Source organism: Nycticebus coucang, chromosome 20 (assembly GCF_027406575.1).
Source record: "Nycticebus coucang isolate mNycCou1 chromosome 20, mNycCou1.pri, whole genome shotgun sequence".
Lineage (NCBI taxonomy): Eukaryota > Metazoa > Chordata > Mammalia > Primates > Lorisidae > Nycticebus > Nycticebus coucang.
In genome coordinates this window covers 39,728,325-39,748,471 of record NC_069799.1, presented here as the reverse complement: position 1 = coordinate 39,748,471, position 20,147 = coordinate 39,728,325, and the positions used below count along the sequence as shown (strand labels likewise).

The following is a 20,147-nucleotide window of genomic DNA, read 5'->3' as shown; positions in this document are numbered from 1 at the left end:
TTTAATTAATTTATAATTTAAGAATTACAAATTATTGTTTAACTAAAGTCTCTATATTGCCAAACTATTTTCCAGAAAAGAAGATATGATCATTTGCAATAGCAATAGCAGTGTTTGTATATATTCCTAAAGATTTCTATGTTAATATTAAATAGAAAGCTTGATGACAATTTTGTCTTAAAACTGAGCCCTTGGGGCTGTAATTTATTCAAGTTTATCTTGGATTTTTTTTTGAGACAGAGTCTCACTTAGTCTCCCTGACTTTGAGTAGCATGGTGTCACAGCTCATAACAACTTCAAACTTTTGGGCTCGAGCAATCTTCTTCTTTCAGTCTCCTGAGTAACAGGGACTACAGGCGCCTGCCACAATGACTGGCTAGTTAGAGACGGGGTCTTGCTTTGCACAGGCTGGTCTCAAACACTTGAGCTCAGGCAATCCATCCACCTCAGCCTCCCAGAGTGCTAGGATTACAGGCATAAGCAACCATACCCAGATTATCTTGGGTTTTATTATAGTTGAAAAAAACATTTACTCATTTGAGTTTGTATTCTGCTGAGAGGGAAAATATGGCTTCTCGTAGAGGCCTACATTTGAATGAGATCAGAGAAATATGGAGGTCTTTATTTTGTAAATGTCATCATTGTCATATTATAGATTTAGTGGTAAGCATCATAAAACTCTGTTTTACCTTTTCGTAAACAAAAGGAAATGCATAATTTCTTATAATGGGAAAAAAAAAAACCTAGTAATCTTATCATGAGGTCCTCCATGTGATAATTTTATCAAGAATTCAGGTTACTTCCACTGAGTTTACATTCCACGGTCAGCACTTGTAACTTCATCCTGTTGTTAGTTTTCTTTGTGATCAGAAATGGCTATAACATATGTGATGTAGAAATAGGAATGAGTTAGTGGCAGAAAAGGGGCTTACGCTGTGTCTCTTGTGTCAGTGAGAAAGAACAACTTCTCCTAAGCACCAGAAAAAAGACTTTCCCCTGTGGTTCATTGGTCTTGAATTTGGGCACATGTTTGTTCTTATGCTAATCCCTAATGAGGGTATCGTTATGACCATGACTGGACTTCATTGACCCACTGGAGAATAGGGCCAGCTTCCTCTGAAATATATGAATGTGTGGAGGAAGGCTGGATAGCTTAGAAAATATCCTCTTAAGAATCAGAGAAAATGTTGGGTAGGCAACCAACAGGGCCCACTATACCATGTATTCATCTATTGAAAATCTGTGTTTGCACTAGTCATCATAGAAAATCACACATCGCCAGCCAGTAACTACCTTTGTGTAGTTAATAAGATTGAGTTAAAATTAAGGTACAGACATTGCATTAGTGATTAGTATTTACTTTGGTGTTGCATAGCATAACAACTGAGCGTAAGCCCAGAAGCAAAGGGCAAGTTCACAGAATTGCATGGACTTGGGCCCGTTGCTCAGCTCCTCAAAACCTTGCCTTCCTCATGCATAGATTGAAGAGAGTGATAATAATAATCTGTCTCCTCTGATTGTTACAAGTACTAAAGGAGATAAAGCCTGTAAAACATTTAGGAAAATGTCTGCTATATTTCAAGTGCTCAAAAAAAATTTCCTATTTTATTATATCCATTTGTGCCTACAATAGGCTCTAAGCTCACATTGCTGACTGAAAAATAGTACAAAAAGTACATACTATAATAGGTAACACCAAAAAGGGAAAGGAAAAAAAAAAATGGATCCTGCACAGTGTACTTACTCTCTGACTACTAACAAAAGGAGAGATTGAATTCCATTGAGAACTGTTTACACTCACACACACACAGAGATACTCAAAGTGGCAATTCTTTTAAACCAAATGAAGTCAATAACACTGATGTAAAAAAGGCAAGAGAAACAATTGGAACTTTCATGTTGGATGGAATTGTGGCTCATAATTTGAAGTTGTTGTTAGCTTAATCATGGCAGTAAATAAAGTATGGAAAGGGAGAAGGTAAGCAAAAAAGATATAATTATTGTCAATTTACAGATATGTCTATGTCTGTAAAGGATGGAGTGAGGTAATACTGAATTGTATACAATATATATCAGGAATTTTATTTTTGAAATAATTTTTATTTCAAAATAAGAGGGATACAAGCGTTCTTGTTACATGAATGACTTGCATAATGCTGAGGTCAGGGCATTTAGTGTGCCAATCACCACAGTAGTGTGTGCTGTACCCAATAGGTAAGATTTTATCTCTCACCCCCCGGTCTTACTCCTCCCTTCTTAGTTTCCAAAATCCTTCACACCAATTTATGACCATGCATAACTATTGTTTAACTCTCATTCATTAGAGAGAAGATAAGATGTTTGTTTCTCCATTCCTGAGATACTTCACTTAGGAGAAAGGTCTCCAGTTCCATCCAAGCTTCTGTAAATGACATTATTCCATCCTTTTTTATGGCTTAGTAGTACTCCATAGTAGTACCACTTTTTTTTTTTTTAACCCACTCATCAGTTGATGGCTATTTGAGTTGATTCCACATTTTTGCAATTGTGACTTGTGCTGCAATAAACTTTTGAGTGCAGGTTTGATAAAATGACTTCTTTTCCTTTGGGTAGCTACACAGTGATGGGATTACTCAATTGAGTGATAGGTCTACTTTTATTTCTCTGAGGAATCTCCATCGAGGCTGTACTAATTTATAGTCCCACCAGTAGTGTATAAGCATTCCTTTTTACTGTATACAGCCAGAGTATATTGTTTTGTTGACTTTTTAATAATGCCCATATCACCTGGGGTAAGGTGGTATCTTGCTGTGGTTTTCATTTGCATTTCCCCAATGATTAGTGATGTTGAATATTTTTTTGTATGTTTGTTTTTGTTGTTGTTGTTGTTATGGCCATTGAGGCCATCTTTATAAATTCTTTACCTAGGCTGGTATCTGGAAGAATTTCTCCAACATTTTCTTCTACAGTTCTTATGATTTCATGCCTTATATTTAAGTCTGCTATCTATCTTGAATTCATTTTTGTGAGTAGCAAGAGATAGGAGTCCTGTTTCATTCTTCTGCACATGGCTATCCAATTTCCCCAGTACCATTCATTGAACAGGACATCCTTTCTTCAACATATGTTTTTGTTTGCTTTGTCAAAAATCAATGGGTTGTAGCTATGTGTTTTATGTCTGGGTTCTCTATTCTGTTACATTGACTTATGTGTATACCTTTGTACCGGTATCATGCTGTTTTGGTTACTATAACTTTATAGTATAATTTGAAGTCAGATAGTATGATGCCTCAATTTTTTTGCTTAAAATTGCTTTGGTTACTTGGCAGTTTGTTGTTGTTCCATATGAACATACTACTCAAAAGTGTAATATATTATTTCATTCACTGAAATAACATTACAAATGTCAAAATCTGTGAAAAATGATGTTGGTATTTTGAGGGGAAGTTGTTTTGAGTCTGTAATTCATTTTGTGTAATATGGACATTTTAACACTGTTTATTCTTCCAATCCATGAGTGCAGGTGTTTTTCTATTTGTTTGTCATCTGCGATTTCTTTCCTCAGGGTAGAAGTCCTTCTCTTTCTTGGTTAAGTGTATTCCTAGGGATTTTATTTTCATTGAAGCTAAGAATTCTTTCAGGAAGAATTCTAGACTGGTGGCATCCTATCAAAAAAAAAAAAATCTTGGGACCAAATGAAGGAAATGAAGGATTCTTTTAATATTGATTAAGTGACTGTAAATATACTTTGATTTATTCTTTGAAAGAAGTAGTGCAGGTTTTATTACACAATTTCAATGAGTATGAAGGATCATATCAATTCCGGAAAGTGTTATTCTTTATTACCTTGATCCTCCTCTCAGCACCCATTCCATCATAAATATTCTCATATTTAGTCTGGTTCTTCCGTGGGCTTTACCTGCCCTAGTCCCTTGGGTCAGGGTGGGGTCCTGCTATTTTCTCAGACATTTCCTCTGAAGTGATTAGGAGGTCCTCGTGTGCGTAGATCAAACATACACTTTACTAGCAGTTCTACTGGTGGACTTTCTTCTTCTCAGAGTTCTTATTCTCCAAGCAATAGGGAAGCCATGGATCCTATAGCTGAGCTTTTATCTCAGTTTCTGGGAGTGAGACATTCTGCAGGAGGACAGGTTAATTCTTCTGGCCCTTCTGCTTCTCAGTTATAACAACTGCAGATGCAGCTGCAGCTAGAAAGGCAGCCCACTGAGGCAGCATGGCAACAACTGGAGATGGCACGCAACGCAACCCGGCGTACTAACACAAGCAGGGTCACCGCTACAATCACACAATCCACAGCAACAACCAACACAGCTAATACAGAAAGCAGTCAGCAGTCTCTTCAGAATTCCCAGTTTCTTTTAACAAGGTTGAATGATCCTAAAATGTCTGACACAGAGCGCCCGTCTGTGGAATGTGAGTGTGCAGACCTCAGCCTGTTTGTCCAAGAGCTCCTTTTGTCCACTTTAGTGCACGAAGAGAGCTCGTCCTCAGAGGAGGATGAACAGGGGGAGATGGCAGATTTTAGTGCTATGGGCTGTATAGATATTATGCCTTTAGCTGTTGCTTTAGAAAACCTAAATTTAAAAGAGTAATAAATGAGAGTAATAAATGAGAGATGAGTCTCCACCAACCTCGTCTTTGATGACATCCCAATTTGCAGACAATGTCCTCTGTGCTGTACTGGCCAATGAAAGTGGACAACAACTATCTTGGGTTTGTTTGGTGATTGTAATTTCAGGTTTGTCACTCTTGTTACATTGTGTACATTCAAAAAAAGAGAGAAAACATATATGATATTCATTTCCACTTAACTAATTTTTTTTTATTTTTTTTTTAATTCTTTTTTTTTTTTTTTGTAGAGACAGAGTCTCACTTTATGGCCCTCGGTAGAGTGCCGTGGCCTCACACAGCTCACAGCAACCTCCAACTCCTGGGCTTAAGCGATTCTCTTGCCTCAGCCTCCTGAGTAGCTGGGACTACAGGTGCCCGCCACAACGCCCGGCTATTTTTTTTTTTTGGTTGCAGTTTGGCCGGGGTCGGGTTTGAACCCGCCACCCTCGGTATATGGGGCCGGCGCCTTACCGACTGAGCCACAGGCGCCGCCCCACTTAACTAATTTTTACTTCTAGCAGGTAAATGTAGGTAGCAGTGCAGGGGTGATCTCTGCTTCCTGTCCCTTGACATGCAAAAGGCTCTCCTAATACTCCACCTTCAAACTGAAGAGAAAAATTGAAATCGCTAATGAAGCTGCTGTGTGTATTTATGAACATTAATGAATAAAAACTGCTTGGATGGTTGAAAAAAAAAAAAAACAAAACTGTCTGTTCTATGCCCGACTCGTAGTTGTTGTTCAACACCTCATCCAGGCACTTGTCTCCCAGGTTGAGTTCACAGAACAGGCCAGGCAGCCAAAGCAGCCAGTCTGGGTGCAGCCCCAGTACAGATGGCAGAAGGGCTGCAGGCAAACTGCACACTGCTGAGGGGCAACGCGGGGGTCCTGCTCATGCTCGGCTCTCCCATCAGGCATGGGCTGGAAGCAGCAGGTGCATATGGCCTGGCTCCCCTATAGCGGGCACACGTACTCCTGGCCTGTTGCAAGGCTGGCAGATGTGGACAGTACAACTCTCAGGGCTTGTAGGACGCCTGGCTCACCAGTGGGTGGTGGGCAGGGAAGGGCTGTACCACATGCCTCCTGTACTCAGCACACTGCCAGCACACGACATGAGGCTGGCTAACGTCTAAGGACTCACTGTCAACGTTGGACAGCTCCAGCTCCAGTTCAGTCCTCTGAATTCCCCTCTTCATCAGAAACAGACCTCCTGACTTTGGGCTGCAGCATATCTTGAGTAATTTTATTCCTGGCATCCATGCTTTGCACATCTTCTTTGCTGCGGCTCTTTCTGGGTGCTGGATGAGGTATGCTTCCACAAGGTTGTTGAGGGTATGGTTTTTACAGATCCACTCCACTGGACAGTGGCAGGTGGCGCAGAGAGAGGAGTGCTCCATCCAGCCAGAGTAGCAAGTCATGCAGAACGTGTGCATACAAGGCTGCAGACTCACGCAGTCATGCAGCAGTTCCTGGCAGATGACACATGTGAGCATCTCCTCCATCTTGTCTGGCTTTACAGTTGCAGCTCTGACATTCGCGAGAACAGGTTGGGTGTTTCTGCACTGATCTGCGACCAACAACTGCAAGTTCAAGTCAAGCTCCCTGCCTCTTTTCATTTTCTTTTTAGTAGGCTCCAAATCCTCCTGATCTCAAGGTTCCATCAAACAGGAGGGTACTTTTGTTCTGTCTGGGAACAGAAGTAGAGCAGTTCTGTAGAGAAATAAGGGGAAGGACATCACTAACGTCATACAAATTGACATGTCATTGACACTTGATTGTCATTGGCACTTGATTGTCTTAAAACACAGTCATTTTGCTCACTACTCAAAGGTATAATAGTATTTAATTCATTGAAATAACATTTCAAATGATTTACCTTCAGAAAGACAAAATAAATCAAAACTAAATTTTCTTTTTGGATAATGAGTGAACAGTGATCAATTTGAATTAAATTCATTTAAATATCATTTTTAAAACATAATGTATTTCAATACATGTTTCATTTGCAATTTCAGAAAATCATACCTTAATACACAAAACTAATTCTGAGTTACATGTCAATGCCTAAACTGAATCCGTCTTATCCCAGTGTCACGTTCACATACGTGACTCACAAACGAGGTAGCACAGATGGCAAATATTCTCTGATACTTTCTAAGTCAAAATAATGACAAAGAAGAGATGCCCAAAATGCTGTCAGGCTAGGGGAATGTTGGAATGCAGGAGCCACAGACTAGTGATCTGGGGACAAATCCAGCTTCTTTCTGAGGGCATTTGAGTTTCATACCTTCGTGCCTCTTGGTGTTTTAAGGCCTCTGCTGAGGAAACTCATTAGCTGCATCTCATAGGTCACTTGTGTTATATACCCAACTTCAGGGGCCTTTACTGCAAAAGTCCCTGATACATCTTTCAGATTCTACAAATGTGTCTGGAAAGTAACTCATTCATACTTTTTTTCATTCATGGAAGATGGTTTTTATTTTATTTTTTAAAATTTTACTTCAAACATTTTAATAGACATCAAATCAAGAGTCTCCAATGATTCATAATCTCCAAGGTCAAATTTCTTCGTCCAGTCGTCATCTCTGGAGCAATCTAGCCGGGGGTTGACCTTGACATGGGGCGCTCAGCCTCAGGAATACATCCAGAATACAAGCCAACTTGGGGTCCACAAACATATTTGCCAGGATCTTATTCTCTTAAAAAAATATGTCCTTACCTTCTACAAAGAAAAATAAAAACTAAACCTGTATTTTAAAATTCTGTTCAGCACCTCTTCCTGACTTTAACAGGATATATGTAACAGAGAAAGTATTCAAAGTATCTTTTCATTGTAATTCGATTTTTCTAAGGAACAAATAGACAAACTGGCATTCTTTTATTATTCTTTTAAGAACATTTTCTAGTTTTATCACCTCAGTGAACAAACTGAAAAATGTGGACAAAACTATTTGAGAGAAGTGTTCTTGAGCCCTGCAGTACAGTCACTGACCAAAGCAGGGTTTCCTATGGCCTTGGTGTAAACAATAACTCCTGTAAATTTTTCATTATCCTTGCAGACATCTGTACATTCCTCAAGTGAATAGTATTAGATGAAAATATAACTAACATAGGTACATGTCTTGCTAAAATTAAAAAAAAGAAAAACTATAAACATTTTAAGTGGCTATAACTTCATAGATAAAATCATTATAAGTATAGTAAATACATTTTTAAAAGTAATATGAATTAATTTACCTAATTCCTAAAGTTTTCTAACATATTCAATTTGGTTCTTGAACATTATAAAATCCATTTATTTGACAATGTCATATAAGGAAAGTTATCCTTTTTCTTTAGTTTTCCTATCAAGTTTTCCCCCCCAAAATTTTTTTATATCTAAAATATAGAACTTTAATTTCCTCTTATTTCACAAATTTCATCTTTCAAGGTGATTCTAAAAGTGGTCATCAAACAAACCTCAAGAATTTTTAAATTTTTACTTGGATGTGTCCTACATTCTGTTGGCTCTAGCCAAGATCTCCCTCTCTCTTTTCTTTTTTTTTCCCACTTGTGAATAATCTCTTGATTTTTCTTCAAAACATCAATAATTTGCTTTAAACTTCCTGCAAGAAAGATAGCTTCATAAAGACAATGTATTAGTTATTGCTTAAGGTATTGCAATTTGTTTTTCCCTATGCATAGTAAATATCAAGGTTTCTGCTCACGTTATTCCTTGAAATAACTTGACTCATTTTTAAAGTAAGCTTGGTGGTGTATCTCTCATCCCTTGCTGTTCTAAATGTCCTTGTGCCCAAAGTGATGTTTCATTTCCCTGCTGAAAGTTGACTGTGGCTGTCTCTACATCCACACCAGACATCTCACTTGGCTGGTTCAGATAGTTCCAGTTTCTTGGTATCACTAATATATTTAAAACTTGCAATATTTATTTGCAAAACTTGTTACCACTTGCAAATACATTTTAAAAGTGGTTTCACTTTTAAGATATCAAGAGGAAAATAACATGAAAATCATAAGCCTTGACATTTTCAGTAGTTATGAGTTAGTTACTACGGATCATCCAGTGCTGAGAAGGGAAGCTAAATGCAGTGTTCAATCAAGTTTAACCTAAAGCTGCCTCCTTACATATTTGAAGTTCAGCCTAAAGGTTTCTCTGCACCTAGTGAATTGTAATCTTACTAGACATGTAAATGGACTGTAACCTTTCCTTGTACCAATCACTGCTTCAGATGATCAAAGGTGGCCGACTGTTCAAATCATGTTCAAATAAGGCAAATGCCAAGCTGTAACCGATGTAGTCGTTTCTGAACCCCACTTCCATTTTCTGTACATCACTTTCCTTTCTCTGTCCATAAATCCTCTCCAAATTGGTCAGGGCACCAGAGTTTTTCTGAACCTATTCTGCTTTGTGGGACTGTCTGATTCGTGAATCTTTCTTTGCTCAGTTAAACTCTGTTAGATTTAATTTGTCTAAATTTTAATAAGAATCAGCATCTGTTTTGTTGATCAATAATGAAGTTGTCCTGATTTGTGTGATCCAATGGTATTCTCTGAAATGAAAACAAGGTATTAAAATGAAGAACACATTTAAATTTCAATCTGTGATCATCCACTCACTTTCTAAGAAATCAGAAGTGCTGGGGCAGTGCCTGTGGCTCAAAGGAGTAGGGCCCTGGCCCCATATGCCGGAGATGGTGGGTTCAAGCCCAGCCCTGGCCAAAAAAAAGAAATCAGAAGTGCTAAAATTCCACTCTGTATCAGTGGTATAAGTCAGTCAACAACTTTGCAAATTATTCATTACCTACAAACTTTGCTTTCCAAGTGTTCACAAAAAAAAACAAAAACAAAAACAAAGAAAGCACACCTTTTATATTGTCTGGAACTAAGAAGTGGGAATTTTGCAGAAATAGATTTAACAGAATATTTTCAAATTTCAAGCTTTTTAAATATGCTGTTTCTCCATAGCTACAGTAAGACATTGGGTGGTTGCAGCCTACGTGTCTGCCATGTGCCCTAACCTGTGTGATCACATCCACAGAATGCACATTAAGAGGCTATGTGACCTTTAGCATCAAGGTCAGGAGAGTTTGACTCTTTTGCCACTCTCTTGCTACATGATCGCATGGAGTAAACATTAGCTCTCTGAGATGAATGTTCTTATTTTTATTTAAAGGACTGAATAAGACGACACATGTGAAGATTAAGTGATTGCCTTGGAATAGAGTAAATGTTCAACAAGTACACGAATGTATTACTATGCCCTTTCTGTGTTCTGGAAGAATCTTTTTTTTAAATACTCTGCTGACTGTTTAGCAGGAATTTTATTGTTCATTTTTTATATGAGCATATTGTTTGAAATTGGTTGTTCTTTAAAAAATTAAATCTGGTCCATACTTTCTAGCATTCAAAGTTAGGGTAGGTATAACCATTTGGAAACTGATCTCATTTTGTTTTTGAACTTGAATTGGTGGTGTTATCTGTTCTAATCCTCTCGCTTTTCTTTCTCTGGGACTCCAGTAATTTCTGATAGTTTCATTCACTCATTCACAGCAACATTTACCTGTTTGTGGGGAAGAGGAATTGCTCTCTTGCAAGATGTAAAGTTTTGCAGTTGGTGAAATCCCTCAGTAAGAACCGCTGTCAACTTGAGTGGGCAAAGGAAAGCCTACCTGAAAAGGTGATTGTTTGATATGACTGGGGCATCTTTCCTCCTGTTAGTGTCACATCAGACAAATGATGCTAAATCTACTCTGAGTTTTTGTTATATCCTGTCTTATAACTGACATAAAATGATATCTCTAATCCCTGTGTGCTTTGGGTTATAGCCCCACATGTCAAAATAAAAGCCATCAGGGGACAGTATGAGGTCTGGCTGAACATCTTCTCTCTGGGATGACCCACCTTTCTTTCAGACTGACCACCTGTGGTGCATACATTCTGAGAAGTAGCAGGTTGAAAGAAGTTGGTTACCAGCGCCTGCAAGCCAAGCCTGAGCATGTAGAGATTATTATTGGGCAATCAAGAGTCACAAGAACATTTCCAGAAAAAAAATATATATGAATGTCAAATGTTTAGTGAATTTTAATACTATAGAAACATATTGAAATTTTTGTGATTTTCATTGTTGAGTAGGAAAATATTTTTTTCTTGTACACTTTGCTATCCACACAAAGAGGGTAACACAGAGGTAATTCCAAAGAATGGACAATTTATATTTGCCTTTGGAATTCTGTTTGTCTTTTTTTTTTTTTTCTTTTGAGCTTAAATTTTTAGGTGTGATTTTCTTTTACGTGTTTTCCTTTTGTAAGCTTGCCAATAGCAAGCTCAGAACTTAGCATAAGGGCAAACCAATCTGCTCAACAAAGTTTTGAAGGATGATCTTTACGGAAATCACGATTTAACAAAGATAATGACAAATGATGATGTCGCCAGCTAAGATTTATTGATTACCTGCTATGTACCTGGTGCTTTTAGAAACGTCTCCATTTTCTCATCTGTAAAATGAGAACAATAGTGTCTACATTAAGGACATGTCATAAAAATTTAGTACAGATAGAGCATTTGGAATAGTACTGGACACATAAAAACACATTATCTATTAGTTGGGATAAGCTAGTTTAATCCTCACAACTGTACTGTAAGGTCAGTGCTGTCCTTGACACCATTTTCCAGAGGAGGAAACTGCAGGGCGGATGAAATAACCTGTCTGAGGTTCCTTTTTTTTGAGACGGAGTGTTATTTTTACCCTTGGTAGAGTGCTGTGACATCGTAGCTCACAGCAACCTGAAACTCTTGGGCTCAAGCTATTCTCTTATCTCAGTCCCCCAAGTAGCTGGGACTACAGGCATCCACCCCAATACCTGGCTATTTTTAGAGACAGGATCTCACTCTTGCTGAGGCTGGTCTTGAACCTGTGAGCTCAGGCAATCCACCTGCCTTGGCCTCCCAAAGTGCTAGGATTATAGGCGTGAACCACTGCACTGGCTTGTCCCAGATTTCAGCAGTTAAGTGGCAGAGGCCAGGATTGTAACCCAGGTAGTCTGAGTCCTCATTAAAACTGCTCATATTGTTTGAGTTTCTCCATTTTTCTGGTCAAGCCTTGTAATTTCAGGCAGGTTATAATGACTTTGAATTATTTATATTGCATACAATTAAATCTCATGAGACTGATGACTAATTGTGCCGGTTTGGCCAAGTCACTCTACATCCCTGCATTTTAATTCTTAGCTGTAAAATAAGAAGATGAACTGAACAAGGTTTAGGAATCTTCCCAACACTAAGAACATTCTATAAGTCTATGGACTTTATACTCTCAAGCAGTTCTCCTGGTTTCACTTGACCTCCAGACAAAAGGAAATTGGTTTAAATAGTACCAGAAGGATTTTTTTTTTTATTGCAAGAATGTTTTCCTGGCAATAAGGTAGTGAAAGACTGAAAAGAGCAGCTTTTAAATCTCCTTACCTAAAGCTCTGTAAGAAGGTCGCCACTACTACTTGGAATTGTCAGTGGGCTCTGACTGCCTTGAGGCTGAGCACAAAGTAGGTTATAGATTTCTTGCAGCTAAATGGCTCTATTTTTCAATGGTGTTAACTCCACGGTAACTGGTAGGATTTACGGTCCTAGTCAAATAATTAGCCTCCGCACCAAGCTGTGAGTTTAGTTTTGGGAGGGAAGCAGACCCAGGCAGCACTCACATCCCCCACTCTTCTGAGAAGAGGCAGGTGTATTCATTAGAAGGTGATCTGTGGGCTGCAGAAAGGAGGGACATCCGTGGGCTCCGCTTTGGCCCAAGGCTACATTGTGAAACAGCCTGGGTTTGCTTCAAGATCCTCCAGCCATATTTCACACAACTGGCTCTTCCCTTCCGGAGCTCCCTGCATTCAGGAGCTGAGCAAGAACTCTCTCCTCATCTCTATGGTACTCAGGGCTGATTTTCCCCTCATTTCCCCCCCAAATCCATTCCTTCAAGTCCAACACTTTCGGCAGGAAAGATGGTTTAAAACATAACACACTTTTGATAACATCCATGGCCTTGAATATGTCATCCAAAAACATAACATTAGGAAAGAGTTCTAGAAAAAGATGCATGCCCTTCCTGGGAGAAAAGTTTGCTATTACTGCCAGAGAGGAGATGGCTTCTTACTCAACTTACAGACAGGGGCAGCCTTGCCTGGGGTGGAGAGAATTAGAACTGTAAGGGGAATGTCTATTTTAAAGATGTGGGAATGTTATCAATATATTAGATAGAAATTTATGATACACTTGATTGTTAAAATGTTTCTATAAAAGGATGAAGACACTATATTGAGAAAATGTCCCAAGATCCTATACGTTATTTAAATTAATCACAGTAGTGGCCAGGATAAGAATTGGACAGTAAGACAAACAGGAGTTAAGATAATGAAGAATAATAACATTTTACCTGTAATGATTGAAACCGACAGAGACTCTCTCATACTGGGTACGCTGGTTAGTACTCTAATTACTGAGACCAGGAAACATTGTGATTGTAAATAAAAATGCAAATGTAATGGAATATTTGCATCTTCATTTTTTAAAAAACAAAATCACCCACGCATTATTTCTCCTGTTTATTTCTGTGGGCTCCTATCAATCCTGAAAAGATGAGATAATTAGTCTGAATTATTCCAAAGCTAACTTTTCCATCTTACTTAAAAAAAAAAAAAATCCTTCGTTTAAGCTCAGGGTAGCTTGCAATTTACTTCCAGGGACTTAACTATTATCTTAGAACTTCTGTAATATATTTTGCGTAAAATCATGGGATAGGTCTTCTTGTTTGACACACAAACCTAACTTTCTTCCCCACTTTTATTGTATGTATTCCCACTCTGTAAAGACCTGTTGGGGCTTTCTTGACTATCTGTTTCGTAGGCATATGTTACACCTTATTCTGTTTGGTCTTCATAACTGCATTGAGAGTTAAAAATCACTGTATTTACTTTCCAGACAAGGCAGTTGTAGCTTCAGACATAAAACAAGTTGCCCATGATGTCATAACTTATAAATGATGGGGAAGAAGGGATTGAAGGCAAGGGGTGCCAAAAGTCAGTGTCCCTATCATTTTGGTCCAGGAGAAAAATGCCCTAAAGTATCTTTCTTCCTTCTATGCTACTAAATTTCCGAGGCTAGCAGGACCCAGTCTTTTGCTGAGGCATCAAAACTATTGGTAAGTAAGAGTTCAGCCACATCTAACGAACTAAATATTTTCTCCAATGTTTCTATAATAAAGGATGAAAAAAATTGCTTAACTCTTTCAGTAATCTTTTATAACTACAATAGAAATGTTTATAGACCACCATAGATACTACATTTAGCTGAATGTCTAGTGTTAAGATTCATGGGTGGGTATGGTGCCCCATGATCGCATTAAATGTACACAGCTATGATTTAATATTAATAATAAAAATAAATAAATTTAAAAAAAGATTCATGGGTGGCAGAGAAGTCTGGGTGAATTATGTTTACTAACCTAACTCTGTACTTTATCACCAAGCTTGCTTTTCAGCTTTTGCTTTTTATTGCAGTTGATATCTGTCCTTATCATCATAATCATCTCTCAGCAGAGCCAAGCATTGATTGAGTTACTCTATAGGTATTGGTATTCCATAGATATTCTAAGATCCCTTAATTTATGACTTGAATGTCTGAGTAATCAGAACATTCTTGGTCCACTTAATTCTGGAACCAAATCTCTGAATGTTTTTCTCAGAGGAAATATGATATCTGAAGGTGATCTCAGATGGGGCCAGCCTCTTAGAAGTCCTCCAGCCTCATAATAACTGGGTTTCTTTTTACTTTCTGGCTATCAAAAGATACATTAGCTCACCATCTCTATACACATCTATACCACCCCTCCCCAAATACCAACTTGTCTTCCACAAGCTGAGCTGTAACTGAGTGGCTTCTGAATACTACACCATCATTTAATTGACTATTTGTATTTATGGTATTTTTATGAAGATGGCATTACAATTACTTGTATCTTTATTTATTTGCCTCCAAGATACCATATTACCAATCTTAATAAGTTATGCTGAGTTGATAAACCTAGGTAATTCTTTAAGGTTAGATATATGTCATCATTCAAATCTACAGACTTTCTGGCAGATATTTTGGTGATGCTATATTTATTTATGATTATTTCATGCAAATAATAATATACTATCTTACTGTTTCTAACATAGTTTATTTAGGCTGTTGGAAGAGGGGAAAGAATAATGACCCATAAGGCTTTCTGTTTTCTTAATTGTAGCCATGTTATTAATATTTTATATGCTAAATCCCTTCCCACCAAAACTCTGCAAATTTTCCACATTTACCTCTCCAAAGATAGCCCTGTCTTTCCAAAGTGTGTACTAAGGATACCGGGAGAAAGCTGTACTGAGCAACACCACCATGAGAATAAAACAAGCAAACAAATCCAGGATGTTGGATTTATCCAGTGGAGGTAGTTGTGTACTAAACCAGCCTCAATAAGTGACTTGTGGCAAAACCAGCATGTCTCCTATCATGACTTAGCTTTGATTTTTAGGCAGAGTGGCAAGTCCACAGTCACATGTTGTGGACAGCGAGAATGCATGATCTGCAGGAGCCTCGCCCTGTCTGTAAGATTTCACTCCCATTATACAAGGGTGGCCCTGGGCAGTCTGTAGAATTTGTTTCTATAGACAGTATTTAATACTTAGCACTTTAAAAGCATCCTCTTGTTACCTCCTCTGTATTTTTGTGGCCTTATTTTAATTAATTTCTTGATCCACTTTCCAACTCCTTCTAATCCTGGATTCATAACTGATATGTATTGGCTCATAGATCTTGGCTCTGGAAAGTAAATTTAATACAGCTTGGATTCAGAACCATGCTATTTAAGTTGAAAAGCTCTGGGCACTCATTAAATTCGGTTCATAATAAGTGCACGAGTAGACTTTCACGTTGGGTAGGAATACAATGAAAGCACATACCACGTACCACAGTTTTGAAACAAACCAGTCAAGGAGCTTCCTTTCAGTTAGTAGAAAATTGCTGCTGGGTGCTACTGTGATACAAGTTTGCCTTCCTGTAATTCTAGTATGGCAAACTTGGATCACGGTTGTTATTATTATTTTAATAAGGAATTACATTCTAGAAGTACTAGATGGTACCTAAAATATTTATATGTTAACAAAAATATTACCTTCTTACCTATATGAGGGAGTTCATATTTAATTAAAACGCACAATTCTTTATACAATCTAAATAATAGCTTTTAAGGGGTATACTCAGATCAGGGGGCCTAAAGAATGGCTCCTCTGTTTATAACACACCCAGCAGGAATCTGGGGTAATTGTGATGAGGGGCACATAAAACCTGTGGCCTCCCAATGAACACATTCCCTACAGGTGAAGAAGAAGAAAAGTATAAAAATGTATGTGGTGGGTGTATGGGCGATCACCATGTAATGTTTTCAATTGTACTGCATGTTTGAAAATTTGCTCAATAAAATATTCGGAAAATTAAAAAATAATAATAGCTTTTAAAGTTTTCTCTTCCTCTCAACATTCAAGGCTGTCGATGAACCCTCTGGATGGTTATTATATTAAAATCCATAGGCATTTACTTTTGTGATGAACACTATTCCTAGAAATATGTCCTGTTGATAGGACCTGCTCGGGAAATAGAAAATAAGTAAATAAATAACGGAGTCATGAAAGATAATGTTTCTTCCTTAGAAGCCGAAGAAGAAACTTTATTTATGAACCCATCCCCATTTTGCTGTTTTTCAAGGATTGTGGCTTATTGCCCTGATTTTTTTTGTAAAGGGCCTTCCTAGAGAGCAAGACTAACTAGGCATTCCAAGTAATCAGCTTTCAGAAGAAGAATACTTAGGAAGGCACTCTGCTAGACAAGAGAAATTGATGACAGTGGCAGACAGAACAGCAGAAAGTGACTCACAGTCCCCAGTTCAATGACTAGATGTGTAAAATTGAAGAAGTGGGGTGGCGCCTGTGGCTCAAAGGGATAGGGCACCAGTCCCATATGCCGGAGGTGGTGGGTTCAAACCCAGCCCTGGCCAAAACCCACAAATAAATAAAAAAAAAAAAGAAGAAGAAGAAGGGAAAATCAATGAGCAGGACATTAAGCAGAAGCTTGAGCCAGAGCCTGGAGTAATCAGGCTTTTTCTCTAAAATCCACTGTCCTTGTGTTACAACGGCTCTGCTAAGCTGCCCAGCCAATGAATTCTGACGTCTACCCAACTTCAGTTTCACTCACAGGGAGGAGTGTCTTGGTATATGTGCAGACTTCTCAAGCCTATTGGGTTTTCTTGAATTTCTGTGACTTGGATCTTGCTGGGCAAGGAGGGACATGCTGATCTTTCACTAACAGGAAAGGCTTTACAGGGATCCTCCAGAGACAACTGCCCCAAATCCGAGGGCACCTAGGAGGTTGACTAGCATGAGGAGAAAATCACAAATGACATGCAGGCATAATTCTTGCCCATGTTGGAATGGTCATAATTTATGCTTGTTTTTAAAGTATTTCAGTGTTGTAAGAGTACTGATCGTATTATTTAACAAAATCTAGTGATTTTCTTTTAAGAATTTTGTGTTATGATTTGAGATGGATAATTTCTGATGTGTCCATAAGAAGATGGCATTCTATCTCACCATAGAAAAGAAAAAATAATAGATGATTCCAAGATCAGTTAGTCATTTTTAGAATGAACGTGTTCTTATTTATTTGGCCCATTTGTATACTTGGACTAGTTCATATTCAGGAATGTCTGGTTTTAGTAATGCATCTAGCTAGGAGAACACTAAAGTTCTTCAGTCAGAGATTCTAAAAAGAGTATTTCATTGTGGTAGTTTTTTATTCTTTGACAGCCATTAGTGAATATGTCTAGTTGTCTGGAAGCATTTTGCTTACTAGTAAGATTTATCTTAGACATAAAGTAGAGATATCCTGATAAATTTGTTCGGAAATCTCTGAACCCATCATTCATTAAGAAGTCATTCAATTTTCAACCATTTGTGGAAGACATGAAATATGGGTGCCCCAAATCTGAAGCTGATTAAATGAGCATGTTCATTTGAGCTGGACACTTTTTCCACCTCATTGCTTTCCATTCTTTCTCTGGACATAATTTAATAAAGATGCATTGTAGCCCATATCACTAGAACTTGGCTTGGATACCAACAGTGGGTATATTTTTAAAAGACAGGGATCAGAAAGATGAAAGAGATGGAGAGGTGTGAGATGTTGAACATGTAGCTATATGTGATTTTTTTTTCACATGACAGAATTGAGCAGTTATAGCTAAGTGGTTCATTCCAATTAACTGCATACTAACCAAAGTTAAAGTCACTTAGAGTTACAGTTGACTCTTGAACAGTATCCGTTTCAACTGCATGGGTTCATGGATATGTGAATTTTCTGCTGCCTCTGCCACTCCTGAGACAACAAAAGCTATCTATCCTCTTCCTCCTTCTCCTCCCTCAACTCAACTTGAAGATGATGAGATGAGAACCTTCGTGATCATCCACTTCCACTTAATGCACAGTAAATATATTTTATTTTCTCAAAGACATTTTTATTTTCTCTACCTTATTGTAAGGTGTCTGTGATTTTTGTCTTGCTGTTTGACATTTAGTGAGTTCACAGGCCACAATTCTGAAAGTGCTTAAGAAGTCACATGTAGCATCTAGAATTGGTTCAGATCTCATAGCCACATATGTAAAAGAAGATCAGAGCACATCTCTTAGTTTTCTAGAACTTTGGTTATATCCAAATATATCTTTATATATATGAAACAGAGAAATGCTAATTCATGCTGATTATGTTGGAATTAGAGATAAATTATAGAACTGTTTTTACCATTGCAGACGATCTTGGAGTTATTAGTAGAAAAGTGTCATTGAAAAAACTTCTATTTTTAAATAGATTTTTATTTATTAGAAGAAAAGTGAAAAAAAGTACCTGATTTTTTTTTTTTTTTTTTTTTTTTTTGCAGTTTCTGGCTGGGGCTGGGTTTGAACCTGCCACCTTTGGCATATGGGGCCGGTGCCCAACTCCTTTGAGCCACAGGCACCACCCAAAAATACCTGATTTTTTTATAGTGTGTGAGGTTAATTAAGTTCACAATCTCATCCCAGAAAGACTGCTGCATACCTCATTGTTGAATGTCACTACAATCACCAGATAGCCATGGGGAGCACTTCAAAGGTGACCATAGTGATATTCAGTAATGAGGTACGTAGCACTTTTTCTAGGATGAGTTCATGAATTTACTTGTCTCAATGTGTTAATCTAGTGTTGGCAAACTACATCCAGCATGCTTAATCTGGCACGCCACCTGTTTTTGTAAAAGACCGAATCATGCTTTGTCACCTAGGCTAGTTGCTTACTGCAACCACAGACTTCAGGCTCAAATGATCCTCCTGTCTCAGCCTCCCTAGGGGTTGGGACGCCCGGTGCACCACAATGCCTAGCTAATCTTTTAAAATTACATTTTGTAGAGACAGTGCCTCACTCTGTTGCCCAGTCTTACATTCATTTATTAACGTGTCATCTGTGGCAGCTTTTCTGCTGTAATAACAGAGAAAGAGTGACACAACATGTGAGGCTCACAAAGCCTAAAATATTTACCATCTGACCCTTTATGTAAGAGGTTTGTCAATCCCCGATTGGTAGTGACTTGAAGAAAACGGATCAGACTTATCTGTTTCTCAAATGATCTAAGTTTCAGTATTCTACAGGAATTAAATCCAACTATCTTTAAAAGCTCAAATAACAGAAGTGGGAGTTATGGATTTTGAAGGCAGAAAATCTAAGGCTATGCATTTTTTAACTCAAAATTTAGTGTTTGGTACATTTTTCTTCCTTTGTGTATGTAAAAATTCTCTTTACCACTTAGGAGAATTTGAACTTAGTGTTTCATGACGGGTTATCTTGCTGATGGCTTAAAACCTCTGATGATGGGAGTTATTTCAATAGTATTCCATCTTTTACTTTCATTTGGGTGCCAAATAAACACAAATTAAGAGCTAGACTTAGTTGATCAGAAGTAGGTTCGATTCTTCAATTTTAATGGTGTCATTTCCTGCTGGTGTGAAGTATCTTTAGAGATTCTGTGGTTAGAGACACTCTCTGGAAAAGAAAACTACATCATATACTACCATTAGGTTTAAAAAGACATTGCCAGGTCAGGTGTGAATGCAGTTGTTGAATTCTTGCAGAAGACCAGTCCAGTCTGTGATGGTTCTCTTGGATTCCAGGCCAGTGAAGCGTGGTGTCTGGCTGACTTCCCTTTATTCTTAGCTCACTGTATCACCTTGTGCATTTGCAGAGCACTTCCAAGTCAGAAAGCCTGAGTTCCATTTACTTCTTGGGTCAGCCTTGAGCATATCACTTAATCTCTTCTGCCTCACTTCTCTTATCTGTAAAATGGAATAATAATGAATGTATCTGTGATCTATCCCTATTATAATCCTCCAAGTAGAATCTCAGAAGGGCTCTTTGTGAAGGAATAAAATGATCTAACTTT

At 38.0% G+C, this 20,147-nt stretch overlaps 1 non-coding gene and 2 pseudogenes across 1 annotated transcript; 2 read left to right on the top strand and 1 right to left on the bottom strand.

The window, feature by feature from the left end:
• LOC128572607 (E3 ubiquitin-protein ligase KCMF1-like) overlaps window positions 1–4,592 on the top strand; it is a 46,163-nt pseudogene extending 41,571 nt beyond the window's left edge.
• Window positions 4,593–5,108: 516 nt separating this feature from the next.
• Window positions 5,109–6,270, bottom strand: LOC128572605 (E3 ubiquitin-protein ligase CHFR-like; annotated as a pseudogene).
• A 9,606-nt stretch (window positions 6,271–15,876) lies between these two features.
• LOC128573237 (small nucleolar RNA SNORA11) lies at window positions 15,877–16,007 on the top strand. Its single transcript, XR_008376391.1, has one exon. It is a non-coding gene; the product is annotated as a small nucleolar RNA SNORA11 (small nucleolar RNA).
• Window positions 16,008–20,147: the final 4,140 nt, after the last annotated feature.